Genomic DNA, 7,152 nt, shown 5'->3' with positions numbered 1-7,152 from the left:
GTATATGCTCCAACTGCCGACAAAAGCAAAGAAGAAATAGAAACTTTTTATAAAAACATTGAAGAGTTGATGAAACTAACAAAGCCCCATGAAATTACTATTGTACAAGGTGATTTTAACTCAAAAATTGGCAGTGGGATTGTTCCCGGTATAACAGGGTCGTATGGACTAGGAGAACGAAATGAAAGAGGAGACCGCTTGATTCAGTTCTGCCAAGAATTCAACCTCAAAGTGACAGACACGATGTTCAGCCTTCCAGCGAGAAGATTATACACCTGGAAATCGCCACAAGATAGACCAGGAAACATCGTACGCAATCAAATAGATTACATTTTAATAAATAAAAATAAAAGCCGAAATCCGAATTGCCAAAAATAAACAACTAAATTTGCAGTGTCAAGAAATCGAAATGCTTCAGAGTCTACACGACGACTTTATACAACGACGACAATTTACATAAAAAACTAAAGGAAGCAGCGGGAGTGTATAAGAAAAGATATCCAAATGTCTTATACAATAGTAACGACAAACCAATATTATCAATAGAAGAGAAAAAGAAAGTCTGGAAAGAATATGTTCAACAACTGTTCACAGATAATAGCCGATCAGACAGCAGCGAAGAGGTACAATTGCAACATTCTGGAACCCCTATAACGAGAAGTGAAATAGAGTCCGCGATAGCATCACTTAAGGACAAAAAATCGCCGGGAGCTGATGAGATTCCATCAGAAATATTAAAACTTATAGACTCTAACAATATTGAGCTACTAACAATACTTTTTAATACGATTTATGAAACAGGAATATATAAGCTACGCCAAATCATGCAATGACTACAGGTTAATAAGTCTAATGAGTCATGCTTTAAAAATATTTCTTAGGATAATACACAGGAGAATTTATCCAAAATGCGAAAAATACATGGGCATATCACAATTTGGTTTTAAAGAAGGTATGGGTACTCGTGAAGCCTTACTTTCCCTGCAAATTATAATCCAAAAAATGCCAGTACAGAAAGATGTTTTCATATGCTTTGTCGACTATGAAAAAGCATTTGATACAGTGCAACACGACAAACTAATTGATATCCTTATCTCAATTGGGATTGACAGTAAAGAAGTCCGATGTATCAAAAATCTGTACTGGTATCAATCCGCACAAGTTACTATTGACGGAGACAACACAGAACCTATCCTAATATCAAGAGGCGTCAGACAAGGATGTATATTGTCTCCTTTGCTGTTTAATATATACTCCGAAAAAAATTTCGAAGAATCAATCAATAAAAATTCAAAAGGTATACTCGTTGGTGGTAGATACATTAATAACATACGATACACTGATGATACTACAATACTAGCTAATAGTATCTCAAATCTGCAAGAATTAATGGACAAATTGGTGACATGCAGCAACCAATATGGACTAAATATAAACACCAGAAAAACAAAATATATGGTTGTGAGCAGGAAGAATAGCCACAGCAATATTTCCCTTAAAATACAAAATGTCTCAATCGAAAGAGTCCAAAACATTAAATATCTCGGAATAACTTTAAATGACGAATGGGATTGCTCCAAGGAAATAAGAAGGCGTATTGAAATTGCTAGAGACTCGTTTTTCAAATACAAGAGAGTTCTATCCATCCATGATATAAATCTCGAAACTAAATGTAGATTTATAAATGCATATATATGGTCAACCTTACTATACGCTATGGAGGCATGGACAATAAAATCATTAGACATGAAGAAATTAGAATCCTTCGAAATGTGGATCTACCGCAGAATTTTAAAAATACCATGGACTGCCTTAGTTTCAAAGAATGTAGTGCTTCGAAAAATGAATCGAAATAGAGAGATAATGATAAACATCAAAAGACGGAAAACTGCCTACCTTGGACATGTCATGAGGAATTCAAAATACAAGCTCTTTCAGGATATCATAAAATTAAGAATAGAAGGAAAAACTCCTAAAGGCCGAAAGGAATTGTGTTGGATTGCGAATATTCAAGAATGGACTGGAATACGGGACGTGGGACACCTACTTAGTGCTGCCAGAAGCAGAGACATATTTGCCGATATTATGAAAAATCTATGAATTTATTTGAATTTTTTTATTAAAATCCATTGTTTCTTTGTAATTGTAATGGTCGCCAACATTCGTATGACGAATAGGCAAATAAAGAAGAAGAAGAATAAAAAATGGTTGAAGAGTGATATTGAGTCTTCTTTGCACCTACAAAACTTTTCCCCGGAAATGTGTCAGTAGTGGTCCAAGTTTTTGTTACCCCCATAGAACGGTACCGCCCGCTTGCGCATGTAAATCATGTCCTTTATATTAGCAATAATTTCCCATAATTACTTTTTAAATTTAATTTTTTTTTATAATTTTTTAAAATTAATTTAAAAAGCATCCAAAAATATAGGTTTCAAAAATGTACCCCTGCCATCGAGAAGGAGGGGGAGTTTTCAAGGGAAGAATCTTTTTATTTGCTGACAGTTGAGACTTAATATATATACTAAAGCTTTTATTAAAATTTGCCTTTTTAATCCATAAATATTTTTTGGAAAAAAGTGATTTTAATGTTAGAAAAATCGAACACCAAGTACGAAATGGGTTAAGCAAATAACATAACCAGATTTTTCATTTCAGAATTCACTTTTATATTATATCATAAACATAAACATATGTTTCCACAACATCCCCGAAGGGACAAGCGAGACTTCTCTCATATCAATGAGTACACGCCGATTCATATTGGCTCAATGATATGGGACCAACTTTTTGTTGCCGAGTCCGAACGGCGTGTCTTACGACACCACTTGTAGAGAAGTTTTTCATGGCTTAAATACTCAGGAAATGTCGGCAGCATTACTGAGGGGGAAATTTTGCCACCGCTGGAAATTTGATGTTGCTTGGCCTGGGATTCGAACCGCAGACCTTCTGAGTGCAAGGCGGACGTGCTAACTATTGCACCACGGTGGGCCCCATTATATCGCATATATTATGTCAACATCATTTACACGCAGAGAAAAAATAGTTTTCGCTTTTGTAGGAACAAGAATGTCTATTTTTGTTCCAAAGATTTATTTGTTTTGTTCAAGAATTATAATTGCAAATCCGAAAGTACCATCTTCGGCTCCCAACATAAGCTGTCTTCCTTTACTTACCTGAGGTTACCATTTTTACCATTTGTTACCATTTTTAACCTGCAAAGCGTTCCACATATGCATTTCTCTTCTACCACAGGCTACCAGCAAAGTTTCTGCAGGTAAAAAATGGTATAACTGATTTTTCGACTTTTGTTTGACGATTATTTCACAATGAAGAAAAAATGGACGAAACACAGAAGAAAAAGTCGAACGCTGACAAAACTAAATTAAAAACTGTGAAATAAAAGTCGAAAATTGATTTTTTATGTTTCTTTTTGACATTGCTACCAGATCTACCATTTTTTCGTTCCTTTACTTTTCTGGTAAAAATGTTCATGAGAGAGCAATTTTGAGAAATGTTGACACTTTTCTCTTTTACCACTGTTACTATTAAAAAAGCAAAGGTACAAAGCTATAAAAAACAAAATTTTTTATTTAATTATATATAATTCTCATCTACACTTTCTACATAACTTTGGTATACTCGTAAATGTCACGTAAAAAGCACACAACATAAGGAATAAAAACCCATCACAAATATGAAAAAAATACAAATTAGTTTCATCTCAAAAACATTTGTCAGATTGTGTCGGGGTATAACTCAACCATCAAAACCCAAAGAAGAATGAACAAGAAGAAACAAAAACAACAATCTCATTGGTGTACATACAAAAAACACAAAGATAAAATCATTCTGTCATACAAACAAAAACTCACCAAAATTGTTTTTTCATCACGACAATCGAATACCATTGAGTAGAGTTGTGTCGTTCCGGAACGAACTAGTTCAAAGGAACTACTCCACAAAAGGAACGACCGGTACTAGGTCCGACTATGCGGTTCAGCTAGTTCCTTTTCTTTCAGTTAGTTCCATCAGTTCATTTAACATCAGTTGTCACTCTCTCTCTCTCTCTCTCTCTGTCTTTTATAAGTGAATAAGAAATCTCATAGTGTCATTTCGTTTTTCATTTCTTACTAAACTGATCTTTGCCGAACTAAAAAAAAACAATTGAAGTATTTTTAATTAGCAAAACGATTGTAAATTTGTTTTCTACCATGAAGAAAGCCGAAAACAATTTATTTTTCTTTTGTTTTGATGGAGAAGAAGCACGAACGATATGAAGTGAGTGATCGAGTTTGAGTGTGGTTATACATATAAAGGTTGGTACTAAAAGGAACTATGGAACTAACTGAACGACCTAGTTCCTTTTGTCGAAAGGAACGGAAAAGATCGAACCGCAAAAGGAACGAGATTTCCCAACTCTACCATTGAGCAACAAAGTGCAAACTGTCTTGCTTGCACCTTCTGTCTGCGTCTCCGCACCTTCGACGACCCCAATGTGTGAAAGGTCGAAAAAAATCTCCAGTCGTAAAGGTCATCGAGTCCATACTCCTGTTGTACTTCACTGAGCACTTCCGCCTGGCCGATTATTAGCATGGCTTCAGAGCTGGAAGAGGCATAACTAGAGCCCTGAGTGAAGTCACGACAAGGATCACAGAAAGACAACACATTAAAGAACCATATTAGTAAACCATATTAGTGGCGCTGAACTTGTCGAAAGCCATCGACACAATAAACCATACTCCTGAGGAACGTTATGTAGACCTCTCAACCTAACTAACTCAAGAGATGATTGGTAAATTACATGGCAGGAAGACAGTCTTATATGGAATTCCGCAGTCACAAATATCTTCCCTCTTCCATATTCTTCAATTTGTATGTCCCCCAATCCACCTGACAACGTGCTATTAATAGCTCTGTTCCTTTACGTGCCTGAGGTTACCATTTCTTACCATTTTTAACCTGCAAAGTGTTCCTTTACTTTAAAAAGCATACAATTTATATGAGACCAGTTCACCACTTTTACCATTTTTAAAAGTAAAGCGCTCGGCACATACGGTGCGTTGTGCGTCGCGCTACAACAACCACATGAAAAATGTGTACGTGATGCCAAGTTTTTTGAAAAACAACAACATGGCTGGCGCATTAAAGTTAAACATAATTTAACTGTTTTGGGACAACGCATGTCCCAACGTGTCACTAAACGGACCGTATGTGCCGAGGGCTTAAAGGAACAGACCAAATATGTCTGTTCCAGAACCTGCAAGAATCTACGAATTTTTACTAAGATAAAAATGTTTCCTTTATGTTATCGAAAAAAATGGTAAGAAGTAGTAGATCTTTGTAGTTCTGGAACAGACCAATTATTAGACGCCGATGACAGTACAGTAATAGGTCTGTACGATGACCCAAAAATTTGTACAAATTCGTACACATTTTTACTGAATGCTGTTCGATAATAAAAATTATCCAGCAAAAGAGAGCGAGTTGAGAGATTTTTGACAGTTCTGTAACTGAGAACTTGGAAATTTTTGCTGGGAAAATTTGTCCCCAAGTCTGATCAGCTGACTTTTAATCAGCTGTTCAATGTAAACAGCCTTGCGATTATTTTGTTATTATTTTTTTCAGCCGTAACATTCATGGTTTAATAAGAAAGGTTAGCCAAAGCTTTATGTCAATTTAAATTTTTTTATTCGAGTATGCCTAAAACTTCAAAACAATATAAACAAACTGTGTATGTGTGTGTGGTGTTTGAATAATATGCCAAACAATTTTAAAAACAATAGAATTCAATGACTTTTAAAATTGTTTTTAGACCATTTGTATGGAAGAAATTGGTGATATTTGCATTGAAACAATCAGTTTATCATATTCACAACTCGATTATGTGGAGAAAACTTAACTCTTCATTCATTTTTCGCGTTTTTTATAAAATGCTCAAAAAATACATTGTAAACAACCCCACTTGTTGCTTTTATTTTGAAGTTTTAGGAATTCAAGAAAAACAAGGGTTCTATAGATTTTTTTTCATTTAAATCTACCTCCTTACTTATACCATGGTAACATTACTGTCTTGACCTAATTTTGGCTAGCTGGCATATTCATCGATGCCTATATTTCTTGGCAGAAGTTGCCAGATTCCCTTCAGCATCTATGCGCAGTTGAATCACTACAAGTGTACGGTACATTTGCCGTTGGAGTACATCTTTTCCTATGAATTCACTTATGAATTTTACAAGAGAGCGCGCAGTTAGGACGCACTCCATTTTGCTTCCACAGCACTCAGCTAGGATGCACTCCATTTTCGATCCAAATTGCGGCTTAAAATGCAGTGCTTTGGATTGAATTTACATATATGCATTCTTCGGATTGCATTTTTAATCAGTCTAAAGATGAGTAAATTTGATTTGTACAGTCTTTTGATGTGTACAGTCTTCTGAAGAAATGTGTAGGGATCAACCAACTGTTTTTTCTGTAGGGATATCTACAGCAACTGCTTATAAAATGTATCGAACGGAGTGCATTTGTCATAACTCTGTTAGACTACATTGAAAGATGTTGTGAAATCATAACTCCAATTGCACAACTTCCAAAATTTTTTGCTGGGATCAGATTTGAGTAAATTTGATGTGTACAGTCTTTTTTGCTTGATATTGCCATATTTTTACAAAATGTAATATTTAATTTAAATGGCAGGTGTCATGGTATAAGTAAAGAGGTAGATTTAAATGAAAAAAATCTATAGAACCCTTGTTTTTCCTGAATTCCTAAAACTTCAAAATTAAGCAACAAGTGGGTTTGTTTACAACACCAATTTTGAGCATTTTATAAAAATCGCGAAAAATGAATGAAGGACCAACGTTTCTCCGCATAATCAAGTTGTGGATATGATAAAATGTTTGTTTCAATTATAACCTGACGAATTATTTCCATACAAATGTTCCAAAAATAATTTTAAAAATCATTGAATTCGATTGCTTTTAAAATTGTTTGACATATTATTCAAACACCACACACACATACACAGTTTGAGTATATTGTTTTGAAGTCTTAGGAATACTCGAATGAAAAAATTTAAATTGACATAAAGCTTTGGCTAACCTTTCTTATTAAACCATGGGCAGGTGTAATAATAAATCTCTGTAATAATAAATC

Source organism: Musca autumnalis, unplaced genomic scaffold, assembly GCF_047663935.1.
Source record: "Musca autumnalis isolate F117 unplaced genomic scaffold, ASM4766393v1 scaffold_3, whole genome shotgun sequence".
Taxonomy (NCBI): Eukaryota; Metazoa; Arthropoda; class Insecta; order Diptera; family Muscidae; genus Musca; species Musca autumnalis.
The sequence above is the reverse complement of the archived record's forward strand: the minus strand, read 5'-3'. Positions refer to the sequence as shown.